Source organism: Calidris pugnax, unplaced genomic scaffold (assembly GCF_001431845.1).
Source record: "Calidris pugnax isolate Ruff unplaced genomic scaffold, ASM143184v1 scaffold196, whole genome shotgun sequence".
NCBI classification, from domain to species: domain Eukaryota; kingdom Metazoa; phylum Chordata; class Aves; order Charadriiformes; family Scolopacidae; genus Calidris; species Calidris pugnax.
Window position 1 is genome coordinate 408,897 of NW_015091042.1, and position 25,065 is coordinate 433,961.

Consider the following 25,065-nt stretch of genomic DNA (forward strand, 5'->3'; position numbering starts at 1 on the left):
CCCTCTGCCCGTGGCTCCCTGCGAGAGCATCCCCCTTCTCCCACGCCCGGCCGCCTCCGGCGCTGCCCACCCGAGAGTTTTAAACAAGTTTCCCGAATCGCACGGTGCGGCCCTTTGACAGCGTCAAAGAAAAAAAAACCACAAAAAACACCAAACCAAAACACAACCCCAAACCAAGCAGGAAGCTAATGTGACATATTTTTTTTTTCTTTTGCTCCCTCTGGGAGGGAAAAGTGGCAGTTTGAGCTGCGGGCAGCCCAGCACCGCCCGGCCCTGCCAGGAGCCGCTTCCTTCCCCGGCACAACCTGCGCAAAGGCCGCCGCCACCTCCGAAAGGCGCCCCCGGCCCCCCCGGTAGGGCAGCCGGCCCCGGGGTCCAGCCAAACACCCAGCCAAATACAAACGGCAACGACAATAACAAAAAAAACCCAGAAGGACGTAAACCTTAAAAAAAAAAAAAATCGGAAAAAAAAAATCCCAGCAAAATTTCCTTTCTGCCAAAAAGGAAAAAAAAAAATAAAATAATAATAAAAAAATGGCCTCAGCTTTCCTCGGCGTTCTTACAGTCACTTAAGCGCTTCTCGGGAAAAAAAAAATAAAATAAAAAATGGCCTCAGCTTTCCTCGGCGTTCTTACAGTCACTTAAGCGCTTCTCAAACACCTCAGCAGAGAGAGCCTGCAACATGACAGATCGGAGCAGCAAACTATCACAGATATCAAAGAGCAGCTCTTCTCCGAAAAATGATTCCACAAAAAAGCATTGTCAGATTTCATGTTCTTTTTTTTTTTTTTTTTTTAACTCAGGGAATCCATTTCAAACGAGTAAAAGGTAGGTGTGCTTTTAGTCCGACTCCCGCTCCCGCCGTAGGAGCTCAAGGTCAGCCTGTCAGACAGGGTTATTGCTGTCTCTCCTCAGCCATCAGACCCGGCAGCGCTGTGAACCAAACCCTCCCTAATGCTTCTGCAATCTCAGAGCTGCACAAGCCTGACCGAAGGAAGACTTCTTCACAGTGCAACTGCTACAGGTGGCACACAACACAATGCCGGGCTGGTATCCATAGGGGATACTCCCCACAGCAGGGGCAAGCCTTCAGCTGGGTCATCAGAGATGGAGGTGGACCCATCAGGCTGCTGGAACAAACTCTGACACACAACATAGTTTCCATTGCGGTTGATCAAATTTGAGATTCAGTCACGTAAAGGAGAAGTACAGAACCTCACGTAACTGCTTTTATTGCCTTTTAGAGTGGACAGATGCTTTAAGAATCACAGAATATTCATGGTTGGAAGGGACCTTTGAGATCATCAAGTCCAACCACAAAACACAAACAAAAAAAACCAAAATCAAAACAAAGCAACAAACAAACAAACAAAACCACACACCTACACCACACTCACCCACAGACAGACAAAACCCAACAATCTCGGGCAGTAGAGCATGCCCTGAAGTGCCACGTCTACACTTTCTTAAATACCTCCAGGGATGGCAACTCCACCACCTCCCTGGGCAGGCGAAGCTGTAAATTACAAAGGTAGGCTGGCAGAATAGATAACAGCAAACACGAGTTTTAGAGCACTGGCAAAGCAGTGAGAGAAGTATGTTGATAGTCCCAAACAAGGACCAAACTCCCTGCACTGGCTGCAGACTGGTGGATATGAATTAAATCTATAATTGACTACAACTCCACATGAATTCTAGAGACACAGAATGTACATTTCTGTGCTTGTTTCAGGTTTTACTGTGTTTACAAAATCATCACAAAGTTTGTAAGCTATCATGGTGTTACTTCACATTTCAAAAAAACACAAAGCAACAACAAGAAGAACATATCAAGTAGTTGAGAGGTCCTGAATATCGAGACTGTCATCCTTCCTCATACAAGCCTCAGTGAAATCTTACTTTCTGGGGGAAAAAATTATGTTATTATTTCCGTACAGAAAACTCATATTCCCCAGTATCCTATGTTTTCTCTCTAACTACCATCATAAGTAAGAGGATTGCCTTTTTTCCCCCCTCTGCAATTAAATGCTCTTTCTAGTGTAACAGCGTAAGTTTCTCTTTTAAGCTGCCTGTCTTTTCAGCGGAAGTGGTTTAGAGTAGACAAATCACTTATCTAAAAATTATGTACTTACTTCTCCTTTGACAAATCTTCAGCAGGTTTCTAATCCCACCCTGCCACTTGAAATATCACTTTCTGTGATGACATTTGAGTCACAGTTGTCAGAAGCATCAGCCTCTGTAGTTAAATGGATTAAATCACACTTCATAGCATGCAGTATTTTGAAGGAGGAGTGGTTTATCATTTGTAGAAATTAATCATAACAGTTTTTTCTCTAGGGCAAATTCCCAATCATTTTTAAAGATTACTATGTTTAAGCCCCACTGACAGCAGTATGTCAAATTACATCACAGGGAAGGTTATCTCAGGCAGCGATAACTATTAACAAGACTCACTGGAGACATCTACTACTGGGAGAAGCAGGTCCATACTGGGGAAGCACCTTTTAAATGCAGGGGTGGGAGAGCAGCCTTTGGCCACACTTTGTGTGGCTCTGTTGAGGCCCCAGGGATCCTGCTGTCGATGGTGGGCCTGGCTACTTGCATCCTGAGCTGCCACTCTCCTGTGGGGCCAGTGAGAGGCTCAGCCCCACAGGGGAGGGGAGACGGGCTCAGGGCATCGTTCGGTCCTACAGGGGGGAAAGAGGAGACACTTATTTGGGCCACCTCTAGCTGATTATAGAGAAGAGTTGAAAGATTTTCAAAGAAGCCCCATTCACCTTGAAACAGGAGGCAGCATTTGTCCATTTAATATACGTGGTCAATGCCAAGCAGTATTACTGATCAGAATCCTCCCAAATCTCAACCCTGTCAGTCACCACTTGGCACAGAAATAAATCACCACTGGCAGATGCACATGGACCTTTGCTCTCCATGCCAAGAGACTTCTCTCTTCAAGAACGTATTTTTTAAAAGTCAGAAGTCCATCCTTAAGACATGATAGTGCAACAGACCTGCATGCCCATAGAACACCAATTCTTACGGTGAGCAAGAGAATGGTGTGGACAGATTTGTATGTTTGGGTGCCTTTGGTTGCTCAACATAAATGTCACAACACTTATCTTCAACTAGTTCAAGTGCGGTCAACTTTGGGTATAATTCTTGCTTCTCTCTCTCTCCTTGTTCCTCTTTGGTGATATTGCAAAAAATGAAGCAAATTAACACCTGTAATAAAGACACAGACTGCCAAGAGGAAAAGAAGGGAAGGCTGAGAAGGGGTGGAGATCAAATCCCCCATTTGGATGCTTCAGCGTCAAGCAGACTGTACAAGGGGGGACATCATAATGTTCCACTCTAATTTCATTGAGAGGTGCACAGAGGAAAGAACAGAAAAGTTGTTTAGAGAAAGAAAACAAAAGGGGTAAGGAAATTCTCTTCAAGCAGCTGTAATACCAGTTATTGCCCACCGAGTCACAATATAGCCCTTTAGCAATGCAAATTTTCTATGACCAAAGATTTAAATGTTTATCTTGGGGACCAATCTTTATTCATCAGAGTTTTGCTGCACTGCTGAACACAGCAGGGTAGTTCCTTACAACATTTGTCTAGAGCAGATTATTTGCCCAAGAATTAGTTCCCTGGATATGTATATACTTCACTATTGATTCAAAGGATTCAAAAAACTCTTTAGAAGGCTTACAACTACATAGTTGAAATACACAGAACACATGGATCAGTGGACTTGTGAATTTCTCCTAATGTTTCACAGTAGGCTGAGTCAGTTGAAGCTGTTACAAAGCACAGGGCTGTGTCCCAGTCAGAAACCAAGCATGTACTTGGAAAAAAAATAATAAATCCTTTGACTCTGCATCAAGTGTCTTTCATGCATAACCCACTTTTCCAGGATCAAACCAACTCCATCCAGAGAGAGGTGTGAAAGGAAAACTCAGCATAAAAAGCAAAGTAAAAAAGACTCTTTTATGTGGTTTAGTCCTGTCTTGTTTAAATCAAAGATTACTATGACTAAAGTACTTACCCTTCAGTCCCCTTCTTTGTCAAGCTTTACAAAACAAAGGTAGCGAAGTTACAAAACATAACACAGCATTTCCCTTTCTCCTGCTGCCCGTGACCACTGTTTGCATGTGCCCTTGGTAGCTACATGTTTTGATGGACCCTCTGATCTGGACTATGCACCTGGAAACACCACATGCTGCTTTGCATGCACACAACAATTGGACCGAAACACGCAAAATCTTCTGAAAGAGACTACACCTATTTAACTTTCAAGACCATAGAAATTCTCGTTTTCATGTTACCCCATTATGAAAAATTGTTCTTTCTAAGCTATGCAGAGGCTCAGACAGACCTGTAGGCACCGCAGTGAAAAACACCTCTGTCAACTGCCATAACCTTTGGAAAAGGAGGTCTACCTTAAATCCATCTAATAAGATGCAATGTTGCAATTTTCTAATCTCTATTTCCTTCCTTCCTTCCTTCTTTTGATTAAATGTCTTTACCATGTGCAGGAAAACAAAAAGATCTGTAAAATTACAATGAAATATGGGAACACCACACACCCCCCCCCAGAATCACAGAGTGAAGCCATATTCATCGTTTTTGTATCTTTATAGCTATACTTTTACAGAAAACCGAGAAGCAGAAGTAACCAAACCGTGCAGAGATACAGAATGAATACAGTAAGGAAAAATCACATCAGTAATGTAGGGTGACAGCCAGAAGAAAGGCTTTACAGAACTAAAAATCACTCTACAATGACGGCATCGGTTCAGAGTTGTCTCCAGCACTATTTCACCAGCACCGGAGCTACTCCTGCTGCCCCCTCCACACCTGCTTGGCCGTCAGGCAATCCTGAAGACAGACTGAACATACCCCACCTGTGATGCTCTGCCCTTCTTTTGCTGTATCTGTTTTGCTACAAATACAAATGAATGTTTTGAAAACTGCTTTTTGTGACAGGGAAGCTTTATGGGTTTTCCAAATTTTAGAGGTGTCTTAGGATTTAGATGGTTCTATTAAGACTCCTTGGTAAACTAAACTGGAGCATGGCACAAACGTCTCCAGTGCACGTCTCCTCTTTCAGTGCCTCGTTTGGCACCTGGGCTAGAGTTCATGACATCTCTTCTAGCAAATCAGACAGAAATAGAAAGTAACTGAAGCCCTTTCCATACCAAATAAAATTTTTCAGCACAATCAAGTGGTTTTCTAAACCATCCATATTTTTCACTAAGTTTTAATGAAACAGATTTTTATGCTATGCCTTGCGAACTACTCAATTTTCCTCGTCTAGTTTAGACATTATTAGCCTGCTGCTGCTTTGGGGGACTAGCTGATCAATTGTTTCTTTAGATTTCAAACTAATCTTTCCGCGTTCGTATGTTCTGCAAAGGATTAAAACCTTTGTTATACATGAAGCAAGACTTCCAAATGCAATGAGGATTAGCCTACCTCTCTAAGAAAGTTTTACTATGTACTTTAATAAAACGTATTTTTCTGCTGCTTTTTGAGATGCTCAAGATGATATTCTCAAAGTATTTGTTTTTATTGAGTGTGTAGCTATTCCTAGCTGAAGCTCCACCCCACCTTTGGCAAGCTGTGGGTTAATTACAGCTAAGCTTCCTCTCCCTGCTTAACTGTTCAAGGGGATAAGGAGGCAGCTCTGAAGACAGCAGACATAACAGGTCTTGAAAGAAGACAGAGAGATATCAGAACAGCAGCTTGTAAGGCCACGTAGGACTAAAGGGATGTGAAAGAGTAAATGAAACTGAAGCTTGGAAAGCAGAAGCCCTCCTAGGGCTTCTGGACTTCTCTTGGCAGTGCAAATCCAGGTTATGCTGTTATGACATAGCAATATTTTCCAGAAATATAAATTGTATGAATATTCCTCATTAAGATCTCAAAAGAATAAGCCCTCCGTGAAAACACTCAATCCTAGTGACTATTTTTCTTTAATTTTTCCTTCTAGGATATACATGTGTCCACCTCCAATTGATACTTCTCCTCATTCCAGCCCCTGGAAGCGGGGCTGTGAGCAGGGCTTCTCGTGCTTTCTCAGAGTCATCCTTCCCTCTGCATAATCCTGTTGGCCCCATTTTACTGAGCTACCCCTAATTAAAAAAAAAAAAATTGGTTTGAGAGGAAACCCAGGCTATTTGCTTATATTCTTTTTTTAATTATTACTTTTTAAAAACCAAAGCAATCCACTAAAGCATGGAAGGTATCCATAGTGAGAAGGAGTATGTGATACAAACATCCTGAATGGGACATAAATGGAATAAGAGAAGATGTAAAGAGAAGGTATGTCCTTCATTAGCCACAGTATTTACACTACACATAAGTTAATGACAGAGCCCTTTCTCTGTGCTATGAGTGAACTGTGAGAGCATTCAAATGAGAAAGTTGAGATGCAGTGTATTTTTTTTTAATTAAAAAAAAATAATCTATGAAAACAACACTGAATGTCACTTTCTCCAAGACAACTGCAGTCTAGAAAACCATCAAAAGTCCACATAGACGTTTAATGATGCCATATCTAACACAGAAGAATTTCTATAAATAAACAAACAGATAAAAGTCCAAAGTTACAAATTAAAAGCTACAAATCAGTGGCTATGCATCACTGTCTTGGAAAGCTTCCATTCTGGAATACAAAGACATTCATCATTCGGAGGCCAGCTCATGCTTCTAGCTTTGTATTTAAACAAATCCATGTAGCATCATCATACACTTTTTATATCAATCTGCCAGAAAGCCATAGAGTTATTTTTAGTGGACTGTGAGATAAAGTACAGTTTAGCTTGCAAAGTAGCCTAATAAGGCAAAATGTTCTTGGTGAAGACCAAATGCAGTCACTGTCACTCTTCCCCCCATACACTAATCAATCTCTAAGAGCACCCCTTAACTTTTCCCACATCCTGTGGAGGATTACTGCATCAGCAACAAGAAGATACAACCAGGGGGTTCTAAACCTTTATAGTTTTGCCTGTTTTGATAATCAAATGCACAGTGAATGCAGAAGAAAGGAAATAGTCTGAAAAGAAAGTAGTTCAGCTCAGATTCATCAAATATTTTGGTAGACAATACTTTTAAGAGCAACAACAGCTTAGTATCAGTTTTTGTTTTCAGAAACTGGCAAACTCTGGTCTCAGTCAACTCCAAATACTTCAGGCCTCATGCTTTTTCAGTGCCATGTTTCCTTCCACCGTGTTGGCAGTGGAACAAAGTTTTAAAGTGGATATATAAAGGACTCTCAGGGAGCATGTGCGTGCTTAAATATTAGCAGGGATCTTCTTAAATCTAAAAGTGTTCCAAAATCCACTAGATTACTTAGAATCTGAGAAAAATACTCATCTTGACATGTTGTTGCTGGGGGGAGAAAATAATTCTGTAACAATTTATGTGAACAAGATTAAAAACAGCAATTAACACAGGCTTCTATCTTTAGTAATTATTCATATACCTGTTTAGCTGATTATAAGTCATAGCTCCAGGCTGTCTGCCTGCATTGCTAGGACACAGACAGCAACCTTTGCTAAATTGACTCCACTGGCTACGCTCATGCTGCAAGAGCTGTTTTCAAGGACAGATGTACAATGTTATATGGGTAAAGAGACAAGCAAATTAAAGATGGGTGTTCTGTCAGGAAAAGGACCGAAGAACTTGTGTCAGCATTTCCCTACATTAATAGGACCTCAGATTTTTAACCCTTCACCACCTATTACTTGGAAGAAGCACCTTCCTTACATAGATAGCACAATTCTCAAATAAAACCATGAAAATACAATAGCTCAGAACAAAATACAAGGGCATGTACTATAGATAGCCATAGATCTATATATAGATACAGAGGGATTCATGAAGAGCTTTTAATCCTTCTTAAACTCTGATTCATTTTAAAGCATCACACCTTCTGGGTTAAAGAAGCTGAGAAGAGTAGAACCTGAAGTCACCAAAACATATTATTACCACACAACTCAAAAGTATTCCTCAATTTGAGATCAATAAGCATCTAGCATATGCCTACCAAAAAGCTACACTCAGATTTTGGGTTTTTCTTTTTACCACCTTAATTCTGCCTATTTCTGTTTAAAGCAGTATATGTATTTGAGTAAGACTGAAAGTCTTTTAGTTCTACTCTGAGAAATATTTAGCAGTACAACCACAGCAGACAGCTATCCTGACAGCTCCTACCAAGTGTAGGCACAGTTCATACTGGCAAGAGGCTGTGTCTTCCATTGCCTTTACTGACTCCCCCTTGAAATTAAGTTTACAATCAACTGATTATGTGATCTCACTAGAAGAGGGCTTCTGGCATGTATATAAAAACATCTTATTCTGCTATAGGATTTCTAGCATAGATCTAGTCTACTTTGAGACTAAGAGCAAGCCTACACCTTGCAATGATGTGAACTAGAGAGAGCCAGGAGCCATTGACACACTCCCACGCAGCGAGGCTGCTCTGTGCTGTGACACTGACTTCAGTCCCCAAAGCCATACAGGACTATTATCATACTATTACACCAGAGACTCTAAACCCTTCTTCTTGGCAGGGATAATTAGCTTGGACACCTCACTACTGACTGTCCCATTTCTGAATCCAGAGCTGGGTTTGCTGTCGCAGTCTCAGGTCTACTGCACTGTGCTGTACCTCTACTGAGCCGCTTTCCTTGTCTTCAGAAACTCCTCTCAGTACAAGTTTCTATTTGATTGAGAAGAATCACCAATTGTCACATAGGACCTGCTCCTTTTCATATAAATGCAAAATTAAAAATGCCTTTTTCTGGACTTCACTATGGACAATGTCCTTGCAGGAAACCGACTATAATCTAAAATAGCCCTTAATTCTCAGTCCAGTGACCAAACAGAAGAGCAGTGCATTTCCAACAACTGGAGTTACTGCATAGTTTCCAATACCTAGACAATGCAGGAGACAAAATTAGAAGGTAACGTATTATCAGTGTTTTCTCTGAAATGAAATAATGTTTATTATGACTACTGAAAATTACCCCCACTCCCTGATGTGATTAAAAATATGCCATGGGACAGCTATATGAAATCTAACATAAGGAACAATCCTACACAGGGACTTTGACAAAAGACCTGATCTTCAATGTAGTGATTTTCTGCATTCATGAAACAGCAGAGAAGCTTATTAGAGGCTTTAACCTTCACTCTCACCCCCAAAACACACTTCTCCTATATCTGAATACAGAAAAACACTAAAGTTCACACTTCAAGATTTTTTAATAACTTCATCCATCTGTTAAATAATTTACATTCTGTTAGAATATGCAGCAATAGTATAGCTATGAAAATATACGTTACTCCATAACCTGGAAACTATCCATGAGTATTTAACACTATTTCTTACATTTCCCCTGCAACATTGCATGGAGAGTTTCACAAAAATGCTTTAGTGATGTACAGGCACCAGAAAAGAATCTTGTTCATAAGAGATGCTTATGAAATAGCTTGATCAAGTCAAGAATCCTTCCACTTCCACTGGGACTGACTGGAACTGCCCTCTCTTTAATCAATATACATCACATTAGTCTTCTGTTCGCTCTATACAACACATTACCTTGGTGGGTGGTTGTCCACAGCCAAAATTGAACATTTCAAGACAAAAGCTTTAGGATGGGAGGTTTGATAGTGACCTATTTTTAATGAAACCTTCGAAGTAAAAGCAGAAGACTTCTGCATGCTCCCTTAAGCTGTAAATGTTGTTCTGCTTTTTGTTCCATATTTAAATTCACCGGTAAGGGAACATTAGAGCTGAACATATTCTTTGGAAGCTAAACTAGACAACTGTATTTTTAATCACTTAATTTCTTTTAATTTCTTAAAGTACTTAGAGAATACATACTGAGGCATCTACCCTTTACCTACAAGAGCTGAAGTGAAAGTTCAGGCGTAGAGAGACCGACTTAAATGAGAAATGGAGAAAACACTCAAAAGAAATTAAAATTTAGGATACTTAGACTTGAAAAAGTATAATTTGATCTGATTTTCTCAAAGTGCTAAAACTCCTACAGTTTAAAGTTAAGCATCTTTAACATAGTTCCAGTTGAGCATCCAAGACCTGAGGAACCAGAGATCATTAGTCTGCTTTGGGAATTGTGGCCTGTATCACCACAGCTCTTAACTTCTGACCAAACAACCACTGTCAGCTCTACAAACTATTTACTGACTACTGCACCTTTTTCATCAACATTGTAAATTAAAAAGTGCTGGCAGGTTATTTAAATGAGGCTTAATACAAATTAGTGTTACTCTGCAGGCCTCTTATCTTGGCATGGAGCACTGCTGCCTGGAAACCCCTGTGCAGTCTTTAAAATAAATCACATCAAAATCTTCCCTAAAAACATGTAATATACTTTCATACCTGCAAAGAAAAATTAGTAGATTCAAAGCAAATTGCTTTAAAGAAAAGTAGGAGAAAAAGTTAGAAAAGTGAAATTTCTTTTTATTTTGGGAAAGGGAACAGTAGACATATTTATGGAAATGTATGTCAATGGAAAAAGAATCTCCCTTATGCTTAAAGATAGTTTCTGTGATGAGGGATTAGAGACATTAAACCTTCATGAGGTAGGTGCTTCCAAGAAGGAATGACAAAGATCCCACAGTGCCTCAGATCTCATCAAAACTCTTTCTGTTTCATCATGCATAGGATGTCCTCTCCAAATTGCCTCTCTCTTGCTTTGAATCACCATTACCTTCTTTGAAGACATTCTTCTGGGTGAAGGCCTGTAATTTTAATACTTATAGACCTGACAAAATTAGGGTTTATATTCTAGTACTATCACAACTCTAATCTGCCTCTCTTTCTGGGATTTAATGGTAGCTCTTATCTCTGCTGAAGGAGGGAAGTTCAGTGAACTAATTCTCCTCACTTCGATCAGATCAGAAGCAGAGGAGTCTGTTATACACTCCTGTATCAAAATCAGAGAGGGGGAAATGGAAGACAGCTTTACAAAATCGGAACAGAAAAGTTAATGAGTACCCTTCAATACCGCTCCTCAACAGCTTCATCATTTAGAAGAGAGAAATGACTGCTCAGCAAGTTGATAGGACTTGTATGTCTTCTAATATGCTTGAACATATTCTCACACTGCCGAGAGCAAGGGGGAGAAAGATGAAGGGAAATACAAAGTTGGTTCCTCACTTATTTTTCACATCGGTGGAAAGGGAAGGATGGGAGAGAGAGAATCCTAGTTTCTCACTAACCCTCAATATATCAATTCTGTGCTTCTAGTCCCACGCCAGACACATGCCACTGACTGCAAACCACCTCCTGGTACACTATAAGCAAACTATTTCAAGTCCACAGCTCAATTTTCTTTTTCCACATAACAGACTTTTTCTCTGGTTCTCCATGAAGGCAACTGGGATTTACCTTCATTTTTCCTCTTTTTTGATAGCAATTCCTCTATGGAAAAGATTTTAGAAAGGATGGCAGACTCTTGCTTCAATTTTTTTATTGGCCTCCAGGGGAAACTATACACCACACTTCTGTCCCAATTCACCTCTATTGACCTGTGCTCTCTCCCCTGATCTCAGTTTAAAAAAACTCTGACATACACATACATATTCTTGTTTTTTTTCTGTAGCAACTTAATTTACATTACTGAATACAGTTTCCAAATTAAAGTAACAGATCAATTAGGAAAAAAAGTGAAGTTCCTTTAACTTTGGAGTTACTTAAAAGAAGAAAGCCCATGCAAGTAGTTTCTATGGGCTGGGACCAAGCATACAAATCCCATCGGTTTATGATAAGAAAAAAAAAAAAGAAAAAGAAAAAAAGAACATTGATAAAATCAACATTTTGTTTTGTCTTAAGTTTTACCACTGGCACAGGGAGACATTAGCCAGGCTGAAGAAGTATGAGTCCAATGTAATTAATATTCCTGTAACTAATCATTGGAGTTACTCTGTTGCCCGGAGACCCAAGAGGACTAGAATATCATCATTAACAAAATGATCCGTGCTATTTGTTAACTTTTAGCTTTAAAAATGCAACTAAATTCTTAAGACTTTGACATTGTCTCATATTACAGCAAGGATGATTTATGGGCATTCAGCAAGGAAAAAAACCTCAACAACAAAAGGCGTGAATCCCTCCAGAACACCACAGGAAGGCAAGTAATAACCCTAAATCTACTGAAATGTGGAACATGATTTACATGACTCAACATAAAATATTTATGTTACTTTCAGACAAAGTATTGACTGAGATACCTGATTTTGTCAAAAACATGAAAACATTCTCTAAATAATTAAATCAGATTAAAGAGCCGATATTGAAGTACCAAGGCTCTTCGAGGGTCGTCATCCTGCAGGCAAAGGAATGCAAAGGTATGAAAAGGTGTAGGAAAACACTTGTGTACTGTGGTTAACGTTACTGAAGATGACTCTGTCAATCAACTGTAATGCAAGATAGCAAGTAAGCTCAAACATGGACTGCAAATCTGAAGGAAAATCCATACTTTCTTTTAACTCTTGCCTTTAACTGCCAGAGCAGCAAGTGGTGCCCTTGGAAGGAGCAACCAAGGCAGGGGGAGCAGCCATGGGTGCTGCTGCCTTCCAGGAGGCACAGTGTGGGAAGGACAAGCTAAAGCTTTCAAGATTGAAGCGTGCTTTTGGGGGGGCAGCCACACTGGGAATTCCTGCAAATTAGACTAAACCCTCCCAGGTAACCTGGCATGTTTTCCATTCTGTGTTTGTAAATTAAAAAAAAAACAGGCATAGAAAAGAAGGCACTTTTGCCCAGAAACTTAAGAAAGAAAAGCAGTACCCGACCCCCAATACAACTGGTTGTATTTACAAAGACAGCAAAAAGAGAAGAGAAAAAGGAAAGAAGTCACTGTGTCGCCATTTGAGCCCTGTTTGGGAGGAATTCAACACATTAATGTAATCGATTATACTAGTGCATAATGGGAAATCCACGGCTCGTCTGCCATCCTCACTTCAGGGACTAGAGGAGCGTGGAGGGCTGTTGGTACATCCCCGGGGCAGGAGGTGAGGGGGTCACCTTGATCTGAGGGCACAGAGCTGGGCACTGACACAGCCCTCGGTTCCCTGTGACAAGGCCGGCTCCCTTCTGGTACTGACCACATTGCCCTGAACCAGGTCTGATAAAAATACAATCCTTAAACTGAGATGTTTGGTTAAATTGGGTTTCCGACTGCTTTCAGACAAGAACTCACAGTGGTAAATGGCAATTAGTCCAAAAGCTCTTGTAATTGAGTTAATACCGTTCATTTCCGCAGGAGGTTCATCACTTTTAAGGTGACGATGTCAAATCCAGGAGGAAGCCTCACAACTACTGTCAATTCTCTATCCTCTCTCTCCAAAATGACAGTAGCAGAGAAACAACTGCATGATCCAGGCAGTTGGAAAGACTCAAGACAGCGGTTCCCAGTTCTCTGACAGGGTTAACTGAGTTCCCCCTCCTCCTCCCAGCCCTTGCCTTCATTTACCCTCTGTCTGTCCTGCCTACTTCAGTCACAAGTTCTTCAAAGACAGGACTGTTGTGGAGAGTTTCGCAGCACGACTGGCCTTGATCTCACGCGGTATCTTCTGAGAGCACCAGTAACACCCTCACCACCAAGCAACATTGCATCGGGGCAGCAGAAAAACCATACGTTAGATCCTTTGGAAAGTTCTGCACTTTCTTCTTTGGTGGCTGAGGCAGGTGAGGTTACCCTCGTAGGACAGACAGTACTTTGACTACAGCCAGCAATTGGTGTAACAAATATTTAGTTATCTAACCAACACATTAAGGCAAAAAATAAAGCTTTTAGTAACTTGTTTAAAAAGTGAACATTATAAATTTAAGAAGGCCAGCAGTGATCTATTTTCTCCTTTTAAAAAGACGTATCATTATAATCAAGGATGTGACTACAACCACCAAGGTAACTTGGTTGAGTGGCCTTTTGCTACGGCTTGGGTTGCGATGGGGCCTGGGTTATCTTGTTACCATCAGCAGCTGCTCAGCAGCAGAGACAAAAGGAGCGCGCTGGTCACAGGTCACCTCACGTGCCTACGCTGCCAAATTCCTTATCTGGAATTCAGCCTCCCTGAAATCTAGTTTGATCAAGAAGTAAGGGACTTAAACCAGATATCGCCTGGTTAATTTGTGCAGACCTAAATTACTTTTGAAAGTTGGCTAATTTTTGCTCATGTTGCAACTGTCCACAGTTGAAGATAACCATACATCATCAATATTCTACCTCTGTCAACCAAAAAAAAAAATTTCTAATATTTTCTCCATTCTTCTCCCAGTTGTACTACTCTTATTACCATTTAGTCATAATCAGTTTTCCCCTTGCATACATCTACTTTGCTGCCATTCCGGGCAAAGACCAACAGGCATTGAGTGATCAAAAGATGAGACTAGCTAAGAGAATCCTCATTTGGTTCAACAGCAATACTGCACCAAGCTTTAAAAAAAAAAAATTAGATTTTTTTCATATTCCCTTAAACTAAATAGTATAGTCACCAGATAAGCTCACATCGTTACTTTTGATCTGAAAGGATCCCCAATGGGACAGCAAATAACCTTTTGAGAGTAGAGCAAGTGACATCCTTGAATAAGAAACATCCAAAAGATTTATACACGAAATCAAGAAGCAGCAGCACGTTTTTAAACGCGTACTCAAAACTGGGAATCAGTCTCCCCCATGGAGTTCCATAAGCAGAGCAATTTCTCACGTCTGTGCATTAAAAGCCAAGGCAAGGGAAAAAGTTTCCATTATATCTACTAACAAAAACTGTTTGTGCATACATTGGCCTTTCAGACATATGTGGTCTTACACTTTGTCACTTCAGAGCAGATGTTTAATTGGGAGGAAGCGATTTCAAACATCTGCAGCCAACATCTGAGAAGCTGGATGAAGACCACACAGAGCCCTGAGGAAATTAAAAGTGTATGCAATTATGTCACTTCCTAGACTGCGTATTTAGGAGAATTAAGAAAATAAACAAAACCAGAAGTTTCAATAGAGAACCTTCAAAATCCTTCCTCTCCCCTCATTTACCTTCCTCTGCTTTAGAAAAAAATAGGTACTTTAGGAGATTTAAAGTCCATTAACTGAGTAACCAAAAATTGACCAACAAGAGACAATGCAGCCCCCAAAGAAAAAAAAAATAGGGAATAAACCCCAATTTAGTATCAAGCCTTCAATCCCTTTGGGAAACAAAGCAAAACAGAGTAAATATTTAGAAGATGAAGCATTGCTCAGTCCTAGCGGGTCTCTGGTGTATTGCAATAGCTCAGGTTTTGCAAATACACCTGCAGCACATACAACAGCAAGTACCTTCCACCAAGAAGAGCCAGGGGCCAGTCTCTCCAGAATCCAAGTCTCTACCAAAGAAAAAAAAAAAAGGGAATAAAACCCAATTTAGTATCATGCCTTCAATCCCTTAGGGAAACAAAGCAAAACAGAGTAAATATTTAGAAGATGAAGCATTGCTCAGTCCTAGCGGGTCTCTGGTGTATTGCAATAGCTCAGGTTTCGCGAATACACCTGCAGCACATACAACAGCAAGCACCTTCCACCAAGAAGAGCCAGGGACAGTCTCTCCAGGATCCAAGTCTCTAACCTGCAACAGCATCACTGCTGGTACCCCCAGACCTGAGCAACTGGGCTGCCTCCCTATTTCTGGTTACCCCTTTCAGAAGCCAGGTTCTTTACTTCACGGGAGAGCCCAGATAAGAAAGAACATTCAACTAAGCTTTTTCTGCTCAGGTAGTTGCTCTAGTGGGAGAGGAGAACAGAAAACGAGGCGGCCAAACAGATCAGTTCCCATGGACAGGAGGGGAGATGGCCGTGAGATTCAGTTCCAGCGATCCTGCCTCCCTATTTCTGGTTACACTTTTCAGAAGCCAGGTTCTTTACTTCACGGGAGAGCCCAGATAAGAAAGAACATTCAACTAAGCTTTTTCTGCTCAGGTAGTTGCCATAGTGGGAGAGGAAAACAGAAAACGAGGCGGCCAAACAGATCAGTTCCCATGGACAGGAGGGGAGATGGCCGTGAGATTCAGTTCCAGCAATCATTTGGTGAGACTGCCATTTTTCAAAACTGCCTTGCTTAGACACAACATCATCGACAGAAATCAGAGAGTAACTAAATTTCTAAAATTCTTATTTAAAACTACAAACCTAAACAAAATTAAGAGCATATTTAAATGAAAACACAAATGCAGCTTGGCTTTTGCTACCCTCTTTAGAAGTCATTTATCAGTGCGCTTTATGAGAGGTCTTTGGACTACAAGATTGTTTAGAAGCTTCTCTGTACAAATCAATGTGTGTAGATTGCCAAACTCTCACATCCTGAGCAACAAAAACACATACCACGTCAAAGTACCGTGGTATCTTTATTCTCTAAGTACTGGAACTGGAACATGGTCTTTCCCTCCAGGGAGCAAACCTGTAAGTAAGCAAACCTTTTGCCACAAGTAGCAAAATTTCTAAGAAAAAGATATTATTAAAAGCTTTGTGGAAAACTTCCATTTTTGTCCTGCAAGAAAATGATGCGTTACCTCCATTTGTAGGACATACAGATCTTTTTAAAAAAATTAAAAAAACCCAAAACTTAAATGAATTAATTGCTATTAATGAGCAGCTGAAGACAGAGAAACAAGTATGCTCTCTTGTCTCCTTTGAGTTATGGTGGCCCACTCAAAGCTGACTCAGGAACGAATGTAGTTGTTTCAAGAAACAAAATAGCAAAAGATCCAGTCTTTGGCAGCTTTTAAACCATCTGTTCCACCCTATTTTAATCACTTCTGCTCAGTTCAGAGATTATGGGTTTCAGTTCATTTGTAGTGGAAAAACAAAGAATGCTGCATTTTTGGAGCGTGTGGGGGGAAATCCAGAATCCTCCCAACTACTCTGAAACTGGGGTATTTGAAGAAAGCAAAAGGCTCACTGCCTGTGCGCTTGAGCGTGCTGAAACAACCCTCCCCCTCCATGAGGGATTCCTCCTGTGCCTTGAAGCAAACACAAATTGGAATGTGCCACACTGACCTGGAAAAAGGGGGATGTGGGGATGGAGCTCCTATTAGCCACTTTATTATGGCAAAACAATTAGTATCATTCTTTCCAACGGAAGAACCCCAAAGTTCCTGTTGCTATTTGTTGTGGGAAATTGCTTATTAATGTGAAGAATGTGTTTCCTCAGCTAAAAAGTTACAGACTTCCCATGACTTCCTTGTACTAAAAGATCAGTAGGGTAGAAGCAGTAGGTGGGTTTGAAATGATGAGCATATCTTTTCTGTAACACAGTGATTTCTCCTCCTTTCTCTCTATCCCCAAAAGAAGAGCAAACAGTTCTCTGAGACGACAAGCAAACAGCAAAGGTTAGTCCCACGGCTAATTCCAACAGATCTTCACCTGAAAATGTCCTCCGTGCAGGCGACTGCTGGATCAACACAAGTGCTTGTATTTACCTGCCTGAGCTGTACGAATGCCTGTTCCCACGGACCGTTTTCATCTTCCCCGAGGAACTGTGCTGTTATGGTTTCTGCTTCCCACTGTGTCTTCTTAGCACTTCTGAGGGGATCTGACACAGCTCTTTGTGCCGCTCGGAGCTGCAATGGCATGCCAGTTCTTTCCCAGGGCACTGAAGGGAAATGTGGCTTCCCCGACATCAAAAGCCGATGAACTCTTCTTGAAAACACTGAAAGACTGATCAGGACCTCAAATGATTTAGCCTGTGATGTGACTAAGATGTAGGCAGGCAAACAGATTTAGTGAGAGAGGAACTTGATCTCTATTCTAACCATGTCGGCTTGTCCAAGCCGAATGTCCCACTGAAAAAGAGGGGTTTTTCTCCTGTAAAGATTACTTCTCGGTATTCCCATGATCAGTAACTCCCATATGTTATCATTTAATACCAATACCAAAGGAGCAACTCAACTACATGAAGGTCAGCGTGGATTTGGCTAACTAAACAGGGCTGGTACATTTGTCTGCATGGACTTGCATGACTAACAGCGTTGGTTGGAAAATAAATAAAATGCGTTATGAAATTTTTCATTTTCATTAACATTTTTCAACCAGTCTAGCGTAAATTCACATTTAGTGCCTTTTACAGTCATCAAAACTAGCGGGAAATAGAATGCATTCATAAAAATGCTTCATTTTTGCATATAGACAAAAATATAAATATAATCAACAATTTGTCTAGATTGTAAGACAGGCAAAGAATTTAAGTAGTATGAGTAAATATCTGGTTTATATTATTGAAATACTAAGTGTTATTAAGCTACGACATTTGTTATGGTGTAGAATAAACTCATATGCTTGTAGCTAAGAATATAATAACTCTTAACTATGTAAATGGAGGAGATCGGAAAGGTCCCCTGGTTTACATAGATTTGTGCAGCCACTTTCCATTGCTGAAGGATCCACTAAGTGGATTAATCATCTCTGATTTCAGCACACTCAGATTAAGCTAAAGATTTCCACAGGAAACATTTTCTGGACTATGGCAAATGACAACACAGTGAGGTACTTTCCTTCCTCTTTTTTCACCTTATTGCCCAATTTGGGGGCTTCAGCATTCCATCTGCCTATCCAGCTACTCAAAACCTCTGAAAATCAGGACCTGAGTGACTATTACATACCCGTAGAGGGTGGAGGTCTGAACCAGAGGGGGATTGTAGTGATCTATTTTTAGGACAGAAATGTCACAGTCAATAGTGAGGCAAATATCCTGCTTCACTCTGCCCTGGAGGTAACAGCTTTGAAGGTCAGAAAGCAACGCTTTCTGGAGACACTCCACTTCAGCTTCTCTAATAAGAACGTGCGATTAGCCTTTTGAATGAGAAAGCTATTTACCGATAGCGGGAGCGCTTCAAACTGCACAGACCCTGCATACATATATACTTTGGGTGGTTGTGTGCCACTAGCACTTAAGAGATTTGCATTGTATCTTAGAGTCCACGGGATGCCTCATGCTCCTACTGCTCTCTGCAACGTCAGTCTAAAAGACACATCGTACCACTCGTTCTTAACTGTCCCTTAACAGCAACCCCAGAAAAACAAGGACGATAAAAGGAAAAGAATGAAAAGTGGGAAATTGATCTGGTCCTCAAATGATCAGCAAATGACTGTTTTCTCTCTTCAACTGATGTTTTTTTATAGTCTCAAATATTTACATTTGAGATGCTTCCAAACAAAGATTTGGAAGTTCTCATGCAAACAAGAGCGTGATGGCTCAGCCAGCCACCCGCTACCCCTCTGAAACATCCAAAGTAACTGCGAATGGAAATCCAGAGAGCTGGCTGTGAAGAAAAGAGAGAAGTCTTCAGTGAAGCCCCAGATGTAACACAACACCTCTGGTAGCATGCTCTTATCATAACTAAATCTGCCCACTTAGGTGATTTTATTACAGGTCCTACTGTAACCTGTTGTCCATTTGGACAACTTCTATGGACAACTTCTAAGGATAAAATAACTGTGCCTCACCTTTGATCCTTCTGTTATCATGATGAATGTTTCAGATATAGTTTGACACTTTAATCCTCTTCAGTATGCAAAATACAGAAATATGATTGGAAAAAAACCTAAGAAAATTTGTAAAGGAATATCCTGATTTAAATTAATTAAATCATCATCCTAGGGAGACATATGGGATGCAGACAAGGAATACTCCACAAAAAAGATGGTCAAAAAACTCCACCATTCAGGCCTGATTTTTTCTTCTACTTTGCTGGCTGAGATGACATCCAGCAAAAAAGACAATTTATAGTATATTCATGAGAAAGCTGCTTGCATGATGGGCTGCTTCCTTCCTCTAACTCCATGCACACGACCTCAGCAGTTGCAGTAGCTGCTCTGACAGGTTATACTCTTGACCTGTGGCAGGATGATGAGCTGCTGCAGGAGAGAGGAGGATAATGTGGGAGACACCCAACAGAGGAAAGCTGATGCTCTGCCACTGACAGAAGCCCAGTTCTCTCATTAGGGAACGGTCTCTCCTTCACTGCTCCTGCTCCCTCTCTCCTTACTTTATCTTCGCCAGCAAAGAGAACCAAGTCAAACTGAAGCTCTGGCTTACAAGCCACCTGCTAAACCATGCTACTCCAGACTATGAATACAGCTGCTAACTGGCTTGAACTAAATTCCATCATACAGAATAACACCGGCTACAAAGTTACCCATTCTCCATCAAAGGAAGCCTGCAGAGTTAACAGAGCACTTCTCCAAAGGCAACAGCTTTCAGTCACTATTGGTGAAACTGATGCAGAAGTCATCAGGAAGGCAGGCAATTATTTATTTATTTATTTTAAACCAAACACCTGAATATATAAATGAATACTTATCATTTTCTGGTATCTAAAGGAAGATGATTAAATTTAAGCTTTAGACTCAGGCAATTACAAGGAAATAATGATTAGTAGACAACGTACACATGAACAAAATGTTGAGTACCTATTAAAGCACAACTCTAGATACATTTAGCCATCTTACCTGTTTTTCTTTTTTGAACTTATTGCTGTTATTGTTGATAACTGTATTAATTTCCTTTGCAGCCCCTAAGTCCCCATGGCGTGAGTTTTACCAAGTGGAAGAAATCCGATCTTTCGCAGTGCACCTCCCTGATTAGTCCCTTGCCAGTACATCAGGGCAACTGGAGTGTGTTAGGCAGGCAGGGAGCACAGTTAAAAGCTCACAACCAGCCCCAGCTCATTTATGAAACGTGGCAGAAATTCCCATATGTGTGTTTCTGTGTAAGAAGTATCATGTTGTCCTTTGTAACCCTACAGGGGAAATTCTTATCAGGCCCTTAATGATTCAAGGCCAACAACTAATGGTTATTTATTTATGACATCATAAATTAAAATAACACACAAAGCCAAAGGAATCAAAGCTGCTTCTGTGCGACAGGCATTCTTTGTTTAACACTTCTGGCTACATGCTTTCTTCATTTCTGGTTTTGTTATGACAATGAGTTATTAATTTGGCTTTCAGAGACTGGACCAAAGTATTTATTTCGTAAGAGCAGCATCAGGAAAAATGAAGCTGAAAAGATCACTGTGTTGGGCACAGTCCTGCCATACTGCATGGCATACTACATGGAGGAAAGGTGCCTTAAAAATACCAGAGATCCAACTGTCACATTTAAGGTATTGTCAGAAAATACTCTAAGAAACTTTAACATTTTGACACACGCCTTCACCATTGCAAATCAAATAAAATGCCAGCAGGCAGACCTCAGAGGAACTGATGGAGAAAAGGGGGAGTTTAAACTCCTTCCCATCCACAAAAGCCCGCTCTGGACCAGCAACGCTGTCCTATTATTCGTTGGCGCAAAAATACTGATTCAGCAAAGAATTTAAGCATGTGCCTAAATTTAAGCAGTTTAATTAACTTTGACGTCAGTGAGCCTACTTGTGTGCTTATAATTAGATGTGTGCTTGCTGAAGCAGAGCCCATCTGAATAGAATCTCGTTGATTTTAATTTGGCCCTTTGTCTTTGCCCCTCATTTATTCTTTGCAGCGACTGAAGGATTAGTGCTAAGGTTCTGATTCAGGAATGCACTTAAACAACTCATCTTCACTCACAACATGCAAAAAGAGGCTAAGCATGTCTCAAAAAATAAGCATCGACCCAAGTGCTTTCCTGAATAATGACAATTTCATGATTGAAGAATGATGAGCGTTATTTCACTCATATTGTAAATTGGGTGGTCCAGTCCTTCTTTTTCTAAGTCAGATTTTTTTTTAAAGGCAGAAAATCTTTTTCATTTATGTAAATAAAGAGCAAAAAGTTGTGCTCCACATACTATAACTGAAAATTTAGGAGTAAGCAGCTACTTCCTAGAGAAATTAATTTTATACAGGAATCCTTTTTCACTGCAGTGTGGAGGAGCCTGCTGTAAATGTCTTATTTGTTCATTTGAATGATGGCTTTTAGGTCCCGATATCTAGGGTATTTTAAAGTCACGAAAGAACAGACGCAAAATAATAAAGCATTAAATAAAGAAAAAGTAAACTACATGAAGATTGTCGAGAACATGAGCACCACTCACCAAGACAACAGAAATACCAGTTCAAGTCCCAGAGGTCAGAAGACAGCTAGGTGCCTCCGCAGCACACACACCAGAGCAAAGGAGCAAGATCAAAGCTCCAGCTCCTGCCAGGCTGCTCTGCTAAACACCTCTAGAGGAAAATCTGATGTCTCTTAACATGCCCATGCAATTGTATTCAGCACACAGATAGCATCTTGAACAAGCCTTTTAACTCGGATACTTCAGCCCAGTCTTCTGTCTTTATGGCCTTTTAAAACCTGGAATACATGACAGCCATTATTAACTGCAGGCACCGGTACAATTAAAGGTGGATTTGGAAAGATACAGCACTGGAGGGGGAAGAGGAAAATAGAAGGAAAACCAAGAAGTGAGTTCACTATGGAAAACACTACAGACAGCGTTACTCAAAATAAACAAGGAACCCCAAAGAGTACTTCTGAAGACTCTCAGCTGTCCATCACAACCCTCATCTATGGAGCTCACTGCAGGGTTCCCTGATCCTCTGTACCAAGATGCTGCACCCAGGGTGGGACAACTCTGCTGTGCCGGGGTACGCTGGAACCCAAGGGCTGCAGCGAGCAACTGGAACAGCACAGGATTTGTGATGCAGTTTGCATTAACTGCACCGGCAAATCCACAGCTAAAATGCCAAAATATCCATCAGAAATCCCATTCATTTGGTGATTTTTCAAAAGCTCCACTTACAACTGTGTGCGTGTAGAGGGATGGCTGGTCCCTCACTCAAAACCTGTTGCCACATACCTGACATTCTGCTTTCAAAAGAACATTGGGAAAAAAAGTTTAAAAAGGCCCTCAAATTACACTGAAAAGAAAGCTGATGATATAAAGAAATCAACTACCCATCTACTTGGGGAGTGTATTTGGAAACACAAGAACAGAGTAAGAACAAAGCAGCTGGAGTATTAAAGCAATATGCTTTTAGTGACAGAACTAATACAAGTCTTTTAAAGCTGTTTAGTATGTTGAGAAAGGGTGACATATTGGCGTTGAAGGAGATATAGAAAAAAAATTCATTTAGCTAGTAATTTTAGTTATAGGGATATTATTTACTTATTAAGCTGCACATGCCAGAATGAGAACCACGTTATTACCTGCAGATCCCATAAAACTTCATTATCCCATTCCCATTATTTTGGATTTTGTATTACCATACGGTTGGGTTTCCTTGGACATATCCAGGTTTGTCTTCCTAAAATTTCTATTTTTACCCCCAGATTCAGACTCTCCCACCCTAACTCATTTGTCTAGAATTTGCCAGCTTTGCAGGCAGAGCAGGCAGATGCTGTCCTTTTCCTCTGCTCCCACGCTGTGACCTCGCCCTTCTTTGCTCCGTATCTTTCTGCTGCATCAGTAAAAGGAATAGATCTATTTCAACTCTGGCATCTCTACTCTTCCACTGCTTTAAAAACTTACAAACAGCTGCCGAAAGAATGAGGACTGTTTAATGTGCAGGACGGATGATGCTTCATCTGGGGACACTGGAAACACCCAATCTACAATTTCTCACCATCCTGAGCAGCCAGCAATCAAAGCCTTCTCTCCAGAGAAGGGAAGGCAGAGTTCAGAAAAGGCATCACTAACAAATAAAGTTTCTAGATGTAGAGCCTTAAAAAGTAATTCCAACATTGCTATAGAAAACAGCTATTTCTGCATATATGAGTTTTTTCAAACATACTTTTATATTTTCAATCTCTCTGCAACATTTATAGCTTTATTGACTTCATGATAAGTAAAGAGTTTTGGACAGAGAGACGAAAGGCAGATAAAAGCATCACCTATGCAAATAAATACAACAATAGAACAATGATCCTTTACAGACTGTTTTTTCCACCTTTGTAGACTAAATGGCACCTGCAGAACAAATGGTTTCCTTTCATGGGGCAACATATATAATTAATATCTGACTATTCCAAGTTTCCAGTATGTTTTCAAACCACAGTCCAAATATATTTACTTCACAATAGATGGCCATATATGCTCACAGTTCCTTCTAGATCCTCAGTTTAGTTTTGTTTTATTTTCTTCTCTACAAAATTCCCCTTCAGAATGATTTTTATCATACAGAGACTATCGGCCATGTATCAGTGTTAGCTTTTTATAGACTATCCTTAGAGGTCATCATCATCCTTATACAGAGTTTAAGGCTGATTGACCAGTTTAAGATTTAATTAAATGTGGGGTCAATATATTTCCCGTCCTCCCTCGATTTGAAAACATAACCCTCCCCAGAGTTGGAGACTCTGGCTTTTCCACTCTCTTCGAGTAAAAGCGTACATTTGTCACTGATGCACAAAGATGTGAATTCTAGCAGATAAAGAAAATTCGAGGAACACAAAACATACTTTCAGCTGCAGAAGTCTGGCAGTCTGTAGAGCTGACTGAACCAAAGGGGACTGCGCCAAGTCAGACATGGCAGTCAGGATTTCCCCTCTGTTTTTCTGACATCACCTTCAATGTTTGCTGTGCCACACGTTACAATCACAGAAAAAAAAGAAAAAGGCTGAAATGCCCCTCGTACATAGCTGTTCTAAAGGGATGCTGAAAACTCTGCTGTTCTTCATAAGGACTGAGGTCTGTTTGAAGCCTAGCTCCTAGCGAGGACTCCAGAAGACTGGCTGCTGAACTCTGCTCAGCTGACTTCTTTGTCTGACACATGGTTTGGGTTCTCATACCAGCAGTAATACTCACTTGGTTTGAACTGTTTGAATTTCAGTGTGTGTCAGAGATATCTTATAACCAATAACCAAAGGATCCTACCAAACCTCCAGCAGTGGTTTGATGATCCACCAGCTTTGTGTCACAGGCTTAAGGACCTTGTTCTTGGACATTATTCTCATTACAACTTTCGATCCCTTTAGAGCCACTGAATTATTCTGCGTGGGGGCTGATCCTACTTACACAAAGCAGGCAACATAACACTTCTTTCCACCCCTCTGCTAAGATTCTCTAAAAGGAAGATCAGTCCCCGGATCCCACGCCAAGCACAC

The 25,065-nt window shown here is 40.7% G+C and overlaps 1 protein-coding gene across 5 annotated transcripts in view; it reads right to left on the reverse strand.

Annotated features, from left to right (window-relative positions):
* ZMIZ1 (zinc finger, MIZ-type containing 1) overlaps window positions 1-25,065 on the reverse strand; it is a 290,102-nt gene that overhangs the window by 93,228 nt on the left and 171,809 nt on the right. The gene's annotated exons all lie outside the window — the stretch shown is intronic.